Source organism: Choloepus didactylus, chromosome 12 (assembly GCF_015220235.1).
Source record: "Choloepus didactylus isolate mChoDid1 chromosome 12, mChoDid1.pri, whole genome shotgun sequence".
In the NCBI taxonomy this organism is placed as follows: domain Eukaryota; kingdom Metazoa; phylum Chordata; class Mammalia; order Pilosa; family Megalonychidae; genus Choloepus; species Choloepus didactylus.
Window position 1 is genome coordinate 84,053,646 of NC_051318.1, and position 17,896 is coordinate 84,071,541.

The 17,896-nt window shown below is 34.2% G+C and overlaps 2 pseudogenes; both read right to left on the reverse strand.

The window, feature by feature from the left end:
• Positions 1 to 7,922: 7,922 nt before the first annotated feature.
• LOC119507297 lies at positions 7,923 to 8,707 on the reverse strand (annotated as a pseudogene).
• A 1,371-nt stretch (positions 8,708 to 10,078) lies between these two features.
• Positions 10,079 to 11,401, reverse strand: LOC119506901 (annotated as a pseudogene).
• Positions 11,402 to 17,896: the final 6,495 nt, after the last annotated feature.

The window sequence follows — 17,896 nt, forward strand, 5'->3', positions numbered from 1 at the left end:
GGGGTGGGGGGGAATGACCCCACCAAATTTCCCTGGGGGTAGGTTTTTGACAAATAGCAGGAAGACAACTTAAATTAATGTAATGAACAAACAGGTGATCAGCACACTCTAAAAAATCCTTTAATCTAGTTTCAAAGGAGATGACAATTAAGTAAAAACCTGCAGAGCATGATCGCAATTACACAAACCCCCTGCCTTGAAAACTGTCTGAACTTAATCAGGCATGATTTCTTGCATAATAACAGAAACAAGGAACATGTTAAATAAGGACATGCAAATCTCAGATAAATTGAAGCGCTGAAAGAAATATTCCATATATGGTATACTACTATACACATCAACTGTTGAGACCATTCTCTTGGGAGAACCAGTAGGGCTGGAGAGTATGAATATGTATATACATACCATGTTATATTCTGGAGTACAGCAAATAAAACAAAATTCTCTATATTTTCTACTAGAGATTATAGATAATGAGCTCTGTTCCCAATTATTTACAAGAGTACTTAAGAAATAAACAGAAGTGACACCAGTGTTTTTGCCAGCTTTTCTGAACAAACTCAGAACAGCAGGCCAAGAAATTTCCAATTAGGGAAGAAGGTCCCTCTTATTAATAAAGGACTTTTATCATCACAGATGGACACATTAGGGAAACCAAAAGGCCTCTGAAGTCATCAAGTCTATCCCTGTCCTTCCTGCATCTGCAAGTCCCTTTTAAAAAATGGTGTGGTTTATTCCATGTCATTTTAAATCTATAGAACAATTTATCTTCACAACGTATTTTAAATTAATCCTAATCCTTTTACTTTCCTAGTTTATATGTTGAATTCTAAAACGTGTAACCTAAGAAATATAAAAGGCTTGTAAGAGATCTCGAGAAATATAAAATGTTGTATATAATAATCTAACTTTTATCATAAAATATTTTTGTAAAAGTTAAAAAATATTAGAACAAAAAGGATGAATTTAAGGGGAAAAAAATGCCAGTAAATAAATAACTCAGAGATAAGTACTATTTACATTTAAAGATATTTCCCCAAATTTTCTCTCTTTGGTCATTTCCATTTTATTTTTATAAGTGGTGGTAGTAGCAGTAGTAGTAGGGTATTAAAAATAGGCAACATTTGTTTTATAGGTTTCTATACTCTTTTTTAAAATTTAATATTAGTATTTGATCATTTAAACTTATCTTTAAGTATTGATCATTTTCCATACCATTAAATGTGCTTCAAAAACATTTCCACCCTGTGATTATGCAATATTATTTAGCTTAGCTCAAAATCTTGTTAAATATTTAGATTGTTTCTATATTTACATGTTAAATTAACATAAAGATAATTGTTCCTCTATTTAAATATATTCTTATCTCAAATTTTCTCTTTCTAATGTAGAAATGTTGGTCTTCAATATATGAAGACTATTAAGGGTACTGATACGTATTGTAAATTTGCATCCAGAAAGCTTAATTTGATTTCACTGTTACAAAAAATAATATTCAAGAATTTCTACAATAATAAAATACTGCCATTGCTCACATTTAAATAACTACATGTTCCTATATTATTACATAAAAATATATGCTTGCAGAAAATGTAAAACAATATGAAAACTGGAAGTGAAATCACCAACTGCATAATTTCATTTCTTCTTGACAGAGATTTAGCTATTTAGTGTATATATAGTCATATTTTACCTATGGATATGCATATTGATAGTTCCAGTAAAAGTGTGTTAGGAGATCTCTCAAACCAGAAAATGTTTCACCTACAGACTGTCCAATTTAAATGTGTGAATGCTAAACTCTTCATATTGCCCCAACACACCAAGGATAACTTCACCTTCCCTGCTGTAGATGTCCTTTTGCTTCTCTAAGTGGCCCTCTTAGAAAGGAGATGACCCCATGATAACACTCTCCAAGTGGTGTTTTATTTTTCATCAATATTCCTCACATTTTTCCTGAAGAGAAATTGCCAAGCACAATGTAGCAAAAATTCTCCTTCAGCCCATTGTTAAATCAGTTTATCAGGCCAGCTATACCCTTTAAATTTCCATGGAAGACAGACTCCAGTTCTTTAGTTTACTCTAACTGGAACACCTATATGCCAGGTCTTTCAAGAGGACCCATTGCACCATTTTTCCCTTGAGTGTGGTGTATCAGATAGTAGTGCTCTCTAAAGAAACTCTTCTCGAAAATCCTTCACAATATGCTGAGGATGTCCAAAATTTGACAGATTGACTTCACAGGAAATTAAAAAATTCCCTAGGAAATGGAGAAAACAGTGAACAGGAAATATTAAAAGAAATAATAGAATTAAATTTTATTGAGAGGAAGACAGACATGAATTTTCTGTTTAAAAGGACTCAATCAGTATAGCAGGATGAATGAAAAAAAATCCATATTTAGGCAAGTTTTTGAAATATTTTTATTACAAACAGTAAAGCAAATATCCAAAATCTTTCCATCGATGGGAAATTAAGTTTCTGTAAAAAAAGAGGAAAGAAGCAAACTTGCAAAAGACTCCCAATCAATAATTCTGAATGCTAAGAACCTTAGGGGATAATTTTATTACAAGTTAAATTTTAAATCAAATACTGTGACAAAATGATGACATTTTTACTGTGAAGGAAATGAGAATATTTACTTCTCATATGCCCATTCTGGGTCAGATACTTCTGGTCTACTCTAGAAAAATTATTATTTCTAGAAAAATTAGAAAAAATCAAAAAAGAAGATGTGGGATTAAGGACAAATCAGAATTAAATTAGGAGAGCAATGAAATGTATGGGAAACAGCTGGGAATTCATGCAGATAATGATCACAATAGTGCCACACCTTAAGTAAGGATTTAGTTCTACATTTAGCTAATAGACAAATATTTTGTAGATTTAAAATTTCTCTAGAAAATCCTTTATGCTCTCCATTTATCTATCCATAAATACAACAGTTTTGGCCTATTTTGATGGAAATGGCTACTCTTTGTTAAGTTGAATACCAAATGACATAGGTGGCTTGAATTAAGATACTGATATTTGGAAAATCATGTATAATTTTCACTAAAATGAGACCCAACATGAGGAAAATCTACTCAGTAAGAAAGTCCTGAGAAATGACACTGGCTGTGTAAACAGCAGGATTTATCCCTTTTTCCATATTTTTCCATATTAAGTGTATTACAAGCGTATGGTTGCATCACTCTATTTACCAGATGTCTCACATTATTTTAATTATTTCTCTTTCCCATCCCTTTCCTCTTTCCTTCCTAATACCAGAAATGTGGTGGCATGTGTACATAGTATATTCCTTTTTATTACTGAGTAATATTCCCTACTATACCTGTCCATTCTTTGGTTGATGAGTATTTGGATTATTTCCAAATGTTGGCTATTACAAATATAGATGCTATGAATATTTGTGCTAAAGTTCCTGTTTGGATAAATGCTTCCACTTCTCTTGGAAAAATAACTCGGAGTTAATTGGTGGGTCACATGGGTAGAGTATATTTAACTTTTAAGAAACTGACAAACTATTTCCCAAAGTGGTTATACCACATTACCTTCCCACCACGAGTATATCGTGAGAGTTGCAGTGTCTCCACATTCACACAAACACTTGGAAGGGACTGTAATGTTAGTTATTCTAGGAGGTATGTAGTGGGGATCTCATTGTCATTTAATTATGCATTTCTTAGTTGTTAATGACATTGAGTATCATTTCATGTGCTTATTTGCCAGGATACACACACACACACACACACACACACACATACATATGTGATGTCTATTCAAATCTTTTGCTCACTTTTCTGTTTTTTTGATTACTAAATTTAGAGAGTTCTCCATATACTGTGAGTAAAAGTTCATAATTAGATATGTGATTTGCAAACATTTCCTTCTTGTTTGTGGCTTCTGTTTTTTGACGAGCAGAACTTAATTTTGATGAATTTAGTTGTTTTTTTTTTCTTTTTTGGATCATGCTTTTAGTGTTGTTATCTAATAAATGTTTGGCTACTAATAACCCAAAGTTGAGAAAGATTTTACTCCTGTGTTTTCTACTAGAAAATGTAAAGTTTTAGAATTTATATTTAGGTAAGATGTATTTTGAGTTTATTTTTATGTGTGGTGTGAGGTATGAATCAAAATTCTTTTTTTGTTTGTTTGCATATGATATACAAGTGTCCCAGCATGATTTATTGAAAAGATGTTTTTCACCAATGAACTGCATTAACATTGTTGCCAAATATGTATGGGTCTGTTATAGATTATGTCCTGTGTTCCATTGGCTCTTTAGCTATTTGATTTCATTATTCTATCTTGCTTTCCATAGCTTTATGATATGGTAGTGAAAGGCTTAAGACATTTACCAATCTACACACTTTGCATTTTCATTTAATTTTAGAGTCAATTTGTTATTTTTCTTAAAATGTATTCTTGGGATTTAAATTGGATTGTTTTTGAATCTACAGATCATTTGAGTGAGATTAATGAATTAAGATTATTGAATTTTTAATGATTTTTAAACACAATAAACCTCTCCATCTATTTACATCTCCTTTAATTTCTGCAGGCATTGCTTTGTAAAAGTTTTAGTTTATAGGTCTTTCACTTCTTTTGTCATGTATATTCATAAATATTAATGTTTTTGGATGCTCTGCAAATGTTATAGTTTTTGTTTAATTTTAATTTCTGAAAGTTCATTGCTACTATTTAAAAATGCAAATGGTTTTTGTGTATTGATCTTATATCCTTGAACTTTGCTAAATTCACTTATTGCTTCTAGAAGTTTTTTTATCAGATTTCATAGGATTGTCTGCATTGATTATCATGTTATCCTTGAATAAAGGCAGGTTTATTTCTTCCTTTCACTCCCGATAGCTTTCACTTCTTTTATTGCATATTGCTAGAATCTCCAGCTTAACGTTAAATAAATATGGTGAGAAGGGCATTCTTGGCTTGTTCCTGATCCTACAGAAAAATATTTACTCTTTTTAACTGGAGAGGTTGTAGAGCTCCAAAAAAATCATTCAGAGAGTATAGTTTCCATTACCCCTCCTCAGATACAGAGTTGTCATTACTATTTACAATTTGCATTACTGAAGTAACTTCATTTCACCTGATGAAACAATATCATTATAAATTTACTATTTTTTTATTGTTTTTAACATTGTCATGGCTTTTTTCAAAATATAGTTGCACAAAAGTATTAACTTCAAAGTTTTTTAAGGAGAGATTCTTGAGGAAATTAACACACTATGTAATGTACTGCCATACAAAGAGCATTAAAATAGGACCAAAAACCTCTAAAAAATATAAACCTCCCCCCTTACTTACTTGCATAAAAATACCACCCATGAAGCTAAATAAGTTTTAAAAGTTATCTGGAGGCTGTTGTTTTCAAACCAAAGAATTCTGTTTTTGATTGCACAATAAGATGGCTGATAAGAAAGTCAGTATGTTGATTTAATCTTAAAAGTAAGTATTTTATAATCTGGCATACTATGCAATGAAAATTTTTATTGACTAAAATGAGGCATTGCATGGTAAAAAGGAGCAAAATGCTAAGTCTTTTGGAGAGTCTAAACCTTTCACCAAACTTATCCCAGGAATTTTATTTCAGTTGGGTAATTCTTCTAGTTCCTCCACAAATAACATCATAATTTTTGCTTTAAAACCACAGTGACTACATTTTAAAATAAAAAAAAAATAAAAAGTAGAATTATACTCAGTAATTGAAATATGTTCTAGTATTTAAACATAACTTCAATTAATTTTCTGATACAAACTTACAAAATATTTGCATTATTCAAAACAAAGGGAAAAATTTTTAGATAGCTGAGTGGAGCCTCCATGACAAAAAGGAAGATGTACTTGTCTACTCATTATAATTGATTTACTAGCCATACAAGGAACACATGCATGCACACCCACACCTATCTTAAAATTTTTTATATTATTACTGGACATCCATTAGAAAAGAAATTTTAATTTTAATATTGACATAGTTTCAAATAATTTTCCAACTGCCTACTATATTCCAATTACATGCTGTAATATCTGCTTCTGCTTTATAACTATAGGAAAAATAATTGAAAGTTAAAAATACTTTGGAAAGTAGTATCCATATCATTTGGGAAGCCAATTTAAAAATATTGATTTGAATGTCTCATTAATTTTCAATGAGGCAATTGTTCTGACTTTTGAAGAACAATGATGCTGCTTCCAAAAGCCTCCCCTGCTTCTTTTTCTCCATCCTACCAATACAGTCTATACATGTGGTCAACAAATAGAGATTTACATTTAAACAGAACCTGTTGTGTAAAACTCTATTGGTCATAATATTTGTATCTGAGAAAATACTCCATTTCTTTCACTTGGTTGTTTAAAACTAAGACAGATCTGAAAAAGTGGTTCTGATAGAAGGCTAAAGGTTTTCCTGGGTATCTACAAGTTTTCTTTCTTTCCTTCTTCCTTCCTCCTTTCTTTCCTTCCTTCCTTCCTTCCTTCCTTCCTTCCTTCCTTCCTTTCTTCCTTTCTCCCTCCCTCCCTCCCTTCCTTCCTTTCCCTTAATGAAGGGAAGTGAAACAAGAAGGGGAGGTGATCATAAAGGAATATTTTAGTTTGCTAATGCTGCAGAATGCAAGACACCAGAGATGGATAGGCTTTTATAAAATGAGGGTTTATTTGGCTATACAGTTACAGTCTTAAGGCCATAAAGTATCCAAAGTAACACATCAGTAATCAGGTACCTTCACTGGAGGATGGCCGATGGCGTCCGGAAAACCTCTGTTAGCTGGGAAGGCACGTGGCTGGCGTCTGCTCCAAAGTTCTGGTTTCAAAATGGCTTTCTCCCAGGACATTCCTCTCTAGCAAGCTTGCTCTTCTTCAAAACGTCACTCACAGCTGCACTCCTTTCAGTGTCTTTGAGTCAGCACATTTATATGGCTCCACTGATCAAGGCCCACCCCGAATGGGCGGGGCCACACCTCCGTGGAAATATCCCATCAGTTATCATCTACAGTTGGGTGGGGCGTATCTCCAAATCCAAACATTCCAACTTAATCCCCACTATTATGTCTGCCTCACAAGATTGCATCAAAGAATATGGCTTTTTCTGGGGGACATAATACATTCAAACCGGCACAAGGAATTTCTAAGAAGAAAAAGATTGCACACCTAAAACCAAACAAAATAAACCCCTGGCATGTCATGATCTATAGCTTGAAGAAAAAGGTGCTTACCTGCCTATCTCTGAAGTTAGTATAAGCAAATTCTCCTTGAGAAATAAAAATCTTACCAGTTACCAGGCTTAACAGAGGTTTCAGAAGCTTCCACAAAATCCATTAACTCTATTGCTGAATAGAACCTTGACAATTCTGCTTCCACTTTCCAAGTTACACGTGAGAAAAAGTATCAAAATACTCTTAGTCAAAAAAACTCATTGTATTTGAACTAAAGTTTTCTGGGTCAACTCTAAAAAAAAACAAAAAAAAGAACAATGTATCATTCAAGAAACTATTGCCATTTCATATTAAAGCCTACTGTGATTTCAATTAGTTTATAAATAATTTAAAACTGTATGAATGAAATGCACTATGCTAAACCTGTGCAAACACTATCGTATTTTAATTATGCACTATAAATGACTAATACAGTGAACTTGAATTAGAAATATTAAGATTCCAAGTAACTGCTAGGGAATTTCACAATGGGGATCAATGAAAATTTTCTCTACATACAATATGTTTATAAACAGACTAATAAATCTTATTTGGAATGTTAAAAAGGCAAAAATAGTAAAACAATACTTTTCCTACAGAAAGTTGCACATTATGTTCAGTAGGCAAAGCTATCATACATGTAGAAACAAAGATGTAATTGCTCTACTGCAAACCCAGAAACATTAGAGAATCTAGTTTTAGACTAATCTATTCTCCTCCTTTCTCTTCATCATTCTCAGCATTTTGTTTCCTCTTCTCCCCTCGACACCTTTTTCTTCCTCTTCCTCCTTTTCCTTCTTCAACGTAGTCATCATCACCTTCTTCATCCTGAATTCCTTTTATGATTAAGTATTAGGCCCTCTTTTTCTCCCTTTCTCAATTCTGAGCCTGTTTCACCTTCATCTTCGCCTTCCTCCTCTTCATTTTCCTCTTCCTCTTCTTCATATCCTTCAGGTGGACCAGCTTCATCATTCTCTTCATCTCCATCATTTTCATCTCCATCCACCTCCTTCTCCTCTTCAGAATCTGGTGCTTTGTTATCCTCCTGATCAAATCCATCTAAGTATGTGATTTGCTGCAGCAGTGCAAAAATACTTTTTCTATAATATTCCAGTTCTGTGATCTCACAGTTACACAAGTAAAGGCTTCAAATTTTTCACATTTTGCAGAGCTTCTACTGTGCTGAGATCTTTGATTTTGTTTACATTCTGATTGAGGTAGGTAAGATTTGGACATTTCTCTGCCAGGACTTCCAAGCCTCCAGAAATTATATTGTCACTAAATTCCAGCTTTTGAAGTTTATTTAAGCTGGGAAGCCGGGCCAGTGAATTTAGTTCCACATTACCCATACGCAGAAACTCTAGCTCTTTAAAAGTGTCATTCAGGCCCTCAATTTCCCCATTGACACTGTGGGAATTATTGAGGACTAACTCTGTTACCTCTTCTGGGGCTCTGTTCCTTAATTCTAGGTTAATCCTCTTCTTCATCTCCATGTCCTCTTCTGCCACTACTCTCCTCCCTTCCCTTTTCCTGCCTTTCCTATTACCCCCATCCCTAAAATTTAAAAAGCTGTGGAAATGAGTGAAAAGAAATGCAATAGAAAGCCCACCGCCAACAGGTAGGTGTGGGCAAAAAAGAAGGGAATAGCAAATGGGTCCAAGGAGTTGAGACTCTAACTCAGCTGCCCCCACCTCCTTGTCTACACACTCGTGCACACACACACACACTCACACACACCTGCAAGTTCCTTCCCCTATTACTATTAACTACAGCGCATAGTTTATATTAGGATTCTCTCTTTGCATTGTGCAGTTCTATGTTTTTTTTTGTTTTTGTTTTGTTTTTTTTTTACATCACAAGTTTTGTTTATTATGTGAATTTTTGCAATACAAACAAAAATGTAGAAATGCAATGTATGAACACAACTAAATGCAGATGGTGACTTTTTTTTTTTTTCTTTTCAATAGGCCATGATTCCTATTTCTAGTAAAATAAAGAGACTGCACATGAGTAGAAACAGGCTGGTTGTTAGCTTGGCAGTTTTGCGTAGAAATGACCTATAAATGCATTTCCTCCTTCTTACTTACCATAAAGTGTAAAACAGGAATTAAGGGAAGGTTTCCTTGTTGGTTCCTACCATATGAAAGATGCTATACTCTATTTTAGCAGAGCCAATATATGGAAAATATCTAAATTAAATGTTATTACAAAAATTAAGCAGTAATGAGATTCTGGCTAAAGGGGGCACTAAATGAGAATAGTATATCTTTAAAGAACCCAAAACAAACCAACAAACAAAAAGGTTGTTGAAAAAAGCTCTACGTGCAGTGTAAGTATATAAGTATGTTTTCCATGTGTATTTTTAAACAATGGAAGTGTCAAAAAATAGGGTCAACTGTGTTAGACTAAATTACATTATTGTAAATGCAACATTGAATAGAACCTCTGTATTATAATTATCACAGAGAAGCATAGTTTGCATCATATTATGGCAATTTATCCTCAATGAAAACCTTCCAGAGTCCTTTTATTTTGGAATATCCTGTAAACAATCAAACCGCCAGAACATGATCGTACAACAGTAAAATGTTGTCTTGCATTAAATTGAAGACATCTGTTCTTTTTTTTAAAAAAAAAGGGAAAAAAAAGTAGGAAAGGTACTTAGAGCTGTTAGTTTGTAAGTACACAACAACCATAGACAATTTAAGGCATGTTAATCTCCATCAAGAACAACAATACAATAATAAGTTTTGTCATGCTGTTAAATCCATCATTATGGATAAAATCGGTGCAAACTGGTTAAATGGATCCAACAAACACTGATGTCCAAGCAGGTATATTGGTAATTAATACGTAACTGGTGGTCAATAGAGGGTGTAAAAGATTTTCCCTTTGTTGTTCTTTTCCAAGTTTCTCAGAGTTCTGTTGTTCTAATATATGTTGCTGAGCTTCCCAGTTTGCTTTCTTATCCTCAAACTGATGGTGTTTTTCCTCTAATACTTAGTGCTGTGCTTCAAAATTCTTTTTCATTTGCTCTTGGTGCCGTTGAAGCTCGGCTTCAGAATCCTTCAGTTTCCGAATTTTTTTCTTTGACCTTCATCTCAAACACCTGCTTCATCTCCATCTCCATCTTCTTTATCTTGGCTACATGTCCCCTTCTTTCTTCCTCCATCCATGCCCAAGTGCTCTTAGTAAGTTGCCCTTTATTCTTGTTGTTATCAACTCCATTGTAAGTCACAGCTGTCAGCATCCTGTTTCTGTAGTTCTCATAGCGCACATTATTAGTGACATCCTTCAAGTCCTGCATGTGCGTTCTTATCAACATATTTCTTAGAATTGTAAAACCACAATGTTCACCGTTTTCAACTTCAGCAGCACCACAAGGATACTGCCTTCGTCTGACCCTTTTGCCATTAACTGCAATGATAGTGTTACTACTCACCGCAGCAAGAGGTAAACAGTCCTTTATATTTCTAACAAGTTCATTTTCTTCTTCATCATTTGTTTCTGGAAATTCATATATTTTAATTTTATTTTCTTGGATTTCTTTCATTATCTGTTTTTTTTAAACTGTTGGCACTCCTCTGGTGTGAGTGTGTCTGCTTTGGGAATAAGTGGGATGATATTCACTTTTTCATGTAAGCTCTTCATAAACTCAATATCCAATGGTTTAAGTCCATGTCCTGAAGGAACAATGAAATATAAACAGCACTGCACCCTGTTGTCAGGCGTTTGTCATCTGTTTACTCAAGATTCCACATTTAGGTATCCTCAGATTTACTGTGGATGCAGTAGACGACAGGCTGCTAACAATTACTATTATCCACAACATCTTCAAATCCTGGGGTATCAACTATTGTGAGCAGCAACTGAATACCATCTTCTTTGATTAAAACTTTGGATTGTTGCACCTGTACAGTCTTTTTTATTCTATGGGAAGGACCTGGAAACCCTGGAGAATACAAATCTCCGAGGAATAATAAGTTGATAAATGTTGACTTTCTCAGTACAGATTCACCTGCTACCGCAAGTGTGAATGCAAACCCTCTCTTCACAGATTTTCTGTGTACTTGATTTGGGAGATTTGCAAATCCCACAGAGCCTTCAAGGTTCTTCTGTTAAGCTATCATGGTGCTGCTGCTGATGCCCCTCTCCTCAGCAGGGGCACATCTCACACTGACCGTCATCCCCTCCCCCTCCGCAGCCAGCCTGGGCACAGCAAAGCCCGCCCAATTCTACAAAGCCTCTATGTTTTTTTAAAAATTTTATTCTGGTAACGTATATACAAATTAAGTTTTCCCCTTTTAACTACATTCAAATATGCAATTAAGTGATAATTACACTCACAATCTTGTGCTGCTATCACCACCATCTATTATCAAACTGTCCCATCACCCCAAACAAACTTTCAACCATTTATGAATTAATTTCCATTCATCACCCCAACACTGGAAACTGGTAACCTACATTCTGCTTTCTTAGTCTATAAATTTTCATATTCGAATTATTTCCTATACATGAAATCATACAATATTTGTCCTTTTGTATCTGATTTATTTCATTCAACATGATTTCTTCAAGGTTCATCCATGGTGTCACATGGATCAGAAGCTCATATCTTTTGATGGCTGTATGTACCATATTTTGCGTATGTATATACCACATTTTGTTTATCCATGATCTGTTGATGGTCCATTAGGGTGCCTTCCATCTTTTCTTAATTGTGAATAATGCCACTGTGAACGTCAGTGTGCAGATATCTGATAAATTCCCTGCTTTCAGTTCAGTGGGTAGATGCCTAAAAATGGAATTGCCAGTCATGTGGTAATTCTATGTTTAATTTTCTGAGGAACTGCCAAACTATTTTCACAGTGGCTGCACCATTTTACATTCCCACCAAAATGAATGAGTGTTCCTATTTCTCCAAATCTTTTCCAACACTTAGTCATCATTGTTTTTTAAATAGTAGTCATCCTAATGTTTGTGAAATGATATCTTATTGTGGTTTTAATCTGCATTTCTCTAATGGCAAATCATGTTGAACATATTTTCATGAACTTTTCAGCCATAGGTATGTCTTCTTTGGAGAACTGTCTTTTTAAGTCTTCTGTACATTTTTAAAAATTGGGTTGTTGGTCTTTTTTAGTGTGAAGTTATAGGATTTCTTTATATATTCTGGATATTAAAGCCTTATCAGAGATGTGGTTTCCAAATATTTTCTCCCATTCAGTATTTTGTCTTTTTACTTTAATGATGAAGTCCTTTCATGCACAAAAAATTTTAGAGATTCTGTGCATGGCTGACCTACTCATGCTTCTAGATATTTTTGCATTAGACATTATGAGAAATAGAAGTTAAAAAAAAAAATTGAAAATTTAGCCATAGAATAAGGATTTTAATTTGCATGTAAACACCATTGTTCTAGTTTGCTAATGCTGCCCGAATGCAAAACACCAGAAATGGATTGGCTTTTATAAAAAAGGGTTTATTTGATTACACAGTTACTGTCTTAAGGCCATAAAGTGTCCAAGGTAACACATCAGCAATCGGGTACCTTCACTGGAGGATGGCCAATGGCGTCCAGAAAAACTCTGTTAGCTGGGAAGGCATGTGGCTGGTGTCTGCTCCAAAGTTCATGTTTCAAAATGGCTTTCTCCCAGGATGTTCCTCTCTGGGCTGCAGTTCCTCAAAAATGTCACTCTTAGTTGCACTTGGGGTATTCGTCCTCTCTTTTAGCTTCTCTGGAGCAAGAGTCTGCTTTCAACGGCCGTCTTCAAACTGTCTCTCATCTGCAGCTCCCGTGCTTTCTTCAAAGTGTCCCTCTTGACTGTGGCTTCTCTTCAAAAGTTCGCTCTCAGCTGCACTGAGTTCCTTCTGTTATGTCAGCTCATTTATATGGCTCCACTGATCAACTTAGACCCACCCTGAATGGGCAGAGCAACACCTCCATGGAAATTATCCAATCAGAGTCATCACCCACAGCTGGGTGGGGTGCATTCCAAAGAAACACTCAAAGAATTACAATCTAATCAACACTGAAAACTTCTGTCCACACAAGACTACATCAAAGATAATGGCATTTGGGGGAACATAATACATTCAAACTGGCACAACCATATATGATATAAAAATAAAATGACAAAATAATACTAAATTATATTTGAAATTATAATGCTATTTACACCAATAAAATTTTGGAAACACCTTAGATTACAATCAACAGAGAACTCTATCAGGTTTGTTCACTGTTCTAAACCCAGAGAGTTAACATTTCCTGGTGCATAGAAGATATTTAGTAAAGATTTATTGAATAAATAGAAGAAAATGTAAATATTAATGAATTTAAGCAGCCACAAATTAAGGTAAATCTCTAAGATATATTAATTAGAAAATTCAATATACAATGTATATAGTACACTGATAACTTGTAAAAACAAAACAAATAACAAAAACAAAAATGCAATAGGACTTCTGGTTTTACTGCTGAAATATAAAGAGTTTGTAAGTCATGCTAAATACAGTGACTTTTCTTAGACCCATCAGAGAATTGTTATCACAGAGCAAACCACCATCTGGTAATCTGGAAAGACAGGAAAAGTTAGAGGCAAAAGCCACTGGAGCCAATATCTTGAAGAAACATTAGAATGGTAATTTTCACAATTTGATGGCTACTGAGTGTGAACTAGCTTGAGTTAATATATCCTGGGGAACCATTCTTAGGGCTCTACCAAGCATTTGACAGTTTGCTTCCAGAAACAACACATTTTCATGATGAAGATAGGAGGAAAATTTCCCTCCCCTTGAAAAGGGGAAGGGGAGAAGTGACCATTTTGAACTATGCTTAGAGTGTTTTCTGTAACAAAGGCCTCCCCTTGTAGGAAAACCACCTCAGCAGAGTCTTATCCAAGCTGGAAGAATGGCAACTATCAATGGGAGGCCCCCTTGGGGCTTTCTGACTCAAGTACAGAGAGGGAAGGAACAGATTAAGAAATGCTTCTGATCACAGCCCAGGGACTCAGACACACTAAAACTCTTAGATTAAATCATAAAATTAGAAGTGCTGTCCATCCCCAAAAATCTATACCATATCAATGGAGCTGCAGTATAATAACAGTGGATTATATATTTGTGTAGAAAGCTGTGAAAGAGACTATATTTAAGAAGTAGTCCTTAGGGAAAATCAAAGACAACAGGGGAGGATAAAAAGAAAAAAAGGAAAACTAGTGGAAATTTAAGTCTCTGGTACAAAGAGAAAAATAAACATTAAAGACAGTCTAACTCCAGCCAGTTTATCAGATTTCACACTAAAATCCTTATTTCCACAGTTCCTATTACCCTATACATCATGTCCATCTTCAATATAAAAAAAATTGCAAGGAATACTTAAAAGCGAGGGGAAAAGATCATCTGAATAAACAAGGCAAGTGCCTGAATCAGGTCAGATATGGGAGAAAATTTGGAATTATAAGGCTGAAAATTTAAAATAAATATGATTAACATATTAAGCATTATTCTGGAAAAAGAAGGCAACATGGAAAACAGATGAGTGATACAAGAAGAAAAAGGAAACTTTAACAAAGAACTAAAAAGGAAAGCTACAAATCAAAAAGACTGTAACAGAAATGAAAAATTTCTTTTTGGTACTCATTAATAGACTGAACTGGCCAAAGAAGAGTCAGTAAGCTTAAAGACAGACTGATAGAAACTTCTCAAACTGAAATGCAAAAAGAAAATATATGAAAATTAACACACACACACACACACACACACACACACACTCACAAGAATATCCAAGAACTGTGAGACAATCACAAAAGGTGTAAAATAAATGAAATGGGAATACCAGAAAGACAGAGAAAAAGGAGCAGAAGAAATATTTGAAGTAATAAAGGCTCTAAGTTTTCCAAAATTATTGACAGATGTCAAACCACATATCAAGGAAGCGTGTATAAATCGATAAGAAAAATACCAAAAAACAATATCAAGGCATATGATATTTAAACTAAAAGAGCACAAAGACAAAGAGAAAATCTTGAAAACAGACAGGGGGAGGCTAAACTATGTCAGAGAAAAGATAAGGATTACATTGGACTTTCAGAAATCATGCTAGCAAGAAGAGCTGAGTGAAATATATGAAGGACTGAAAGGAAAAATCCCAAGCAAGAGATCTGTATCCAGCCAAATTTACCTTCAAATGAGTATTTGTTACCAGTTGATCTGCCATGCAAAAAATGTTTAAAGAACTTGTAAGAAAGAAGAAAAATTATATAGGTCAGAAACTCAGATCTCCAAAAAGAAAGGAAGAGTATCAGAGAAGGATTAATTAAGGTAAAGTAAGATGTTTTATTTTCCATTTCTTAATTGGTCTAATAGATAACTGTTTAAAGTCATAATTGCAAAAATGTATATAGCATAGTTGTAGCATACAGATGTGTGAAATGGCTGACAATGTATAGGAGAGAAGAATTGGGAATACTCTGATTTAAAGTACTTGCATCACAAGTAAAGTTGTATAGTATTATTCAAAAATAGACTGAGATTACTTCTAAATGGATAATGCAAATTCTAGGGAAAACACAAACAATTTTTTTAAAATTATAATTGCTATGCTAAGGCAGAAGAGAAGATGGAGTTTATTAATACTCAGTAAATACCAGAAGGATGAGAAAAAGAGGAAATGTAAAAAAGAAACAAAGAACAAATGTCACAGATAGAAAAAAGTTGCAAATATGGTAGATATTAATCAAACTATGTCAATAGTTACTGTAAATGTGAATATCTAAGTACACTGATTAAAAGACAGATGTGCAAGTGTGGATACAAAAGCAAGATCTAACTACAAGTTGACCGGAAGAAATGCACTTTAGTTGTAAAGACACAGATAGCGTATAAGTAAAGGGATAGCTAAATCTCTATACCATGTTAGCATTAATCAAAAGAAAGCTGGAGTAGCTATTTTAATTTCAAACAAACCTGACTTCAGAACCATGAAGGTGATGGTTAGGTTCATGTGTCAACTTGGCCAGCTGATGGTACCCAGGTGTCTGGTCAAGCAAGCACTGGCCTGACCATTACTGCAAGGACATTTGTGACTGTTTAATAAATCAGAAGGCTGGTTTATTAAATCATCAGCCAACTGGCTGCAGCTGTGACTGATTACATCAATGAAGGGTGTGTCTTCCACAATGAGAGAATGCCATCAGCTTGATTTAATCCAATCAGTTGAAGACTTTTAAGTGGGACAGGTAGAGGACCTTCACCTCTTCTTTGGCTGACCAGCGTGGCATTTCCTGAGGAGTTCATTGAAGTTGCTGTTTTGTTTCCTGAGGAGTTCATCGAACACCTTCATTGGAGTTGCCAGTCTGCTGCCTGCCCTATGGAGTTTGGACTTCTACATACCCACAGTTGCATGAGACACTTTTATAAATCTTATATTTATAGATATCTCTTGTTGATTCTGTTTCCCTAGAGAGCCTAACTAATACAATGGGCATTACATAATAATACAGAAATCAGTTCTCCAAAAAAGACATAACAGTCATTGAAATGTGTGCACCTAAAAAGACAGCATTAAAATACAGGAGGTGAAAACTGATAGAATTACAAGAAGAAATAGACCAATCCACAATTATAGCTGGATATGTCAATGCTCCTTTTTCAGTAATTGAGAAATGCAACAGGCAGAAAATCATTAAGGATATAATTGAGTTGAACAGTACCATCCACCTACTGGGTCTAATTGACATTTATAGAATTCTTCATCAAACAACAAAATACACTCACTTCTCAAGCTCACATGGAGCATTCACTAAGAAAGATGTCATTCTGGGTTATAAAATACCTTAATGAATTTGAAGGAATAGAAATCATGCAAAGGAAGGTTTCAGACAACAGTGGAAATAAACTAAAAATCAATAAGAGAAATACAGCAGGATAGTTTCAAAATATGTGGAGATTAAACACCACACTTCTGTACAACACATGGGGCCAAGAAGTCTCAAGAGAAGTTGAGAAAAATTATTTTGAAGTAAAAATAAAAATATAACCTATCAAAATTTGGGGAATTGTGCAAAAAAAGCAGTGGTTGGGGTGAAACTAATAGCATTGAGTGAACATATCAAAAAAGAGGAAAAAACTTAAATCAATAGTCCAATCCTCCACCCTAGGTAACTACAGAAAGAAGACCAATATAAGCCTAAAGCAATCAGAATAAAAGAATTAATAAATATTAGAGCAAATATGAATTAAATTGAAAACAGGAAATCAATAGAGCAAAAGAAACAAAACCAAAACCTGATCCTTTGAAAATATCATTAAAATTGATCACCTCTAGCCAGGCTAACAAAGAAACAAAGAGCAAAGGCACAGATTACTAAATATCAGAAATGAACAAGATGTCATCACTACCGACCCCATGAGCCTTTAAAGGATAATAAAGAAATATAGTATATAACTCTATGCCCACAGATCTGATTAGATGAAATGTACAAATATCTTGAAAGACACAAACTACCAAAACTCACAGAAGTAGAAATAGAAATTGAATCAATAATTAATAACATACCAAAAAAATATGTACTAGATTGAGATGCTTTCCTTGCTGAATTCTATCAAACATTTAATGAAGAAATAATACCCATTCTTTATAATCTCTTTCAGAAAATAGAAGCAAAAGCAACACT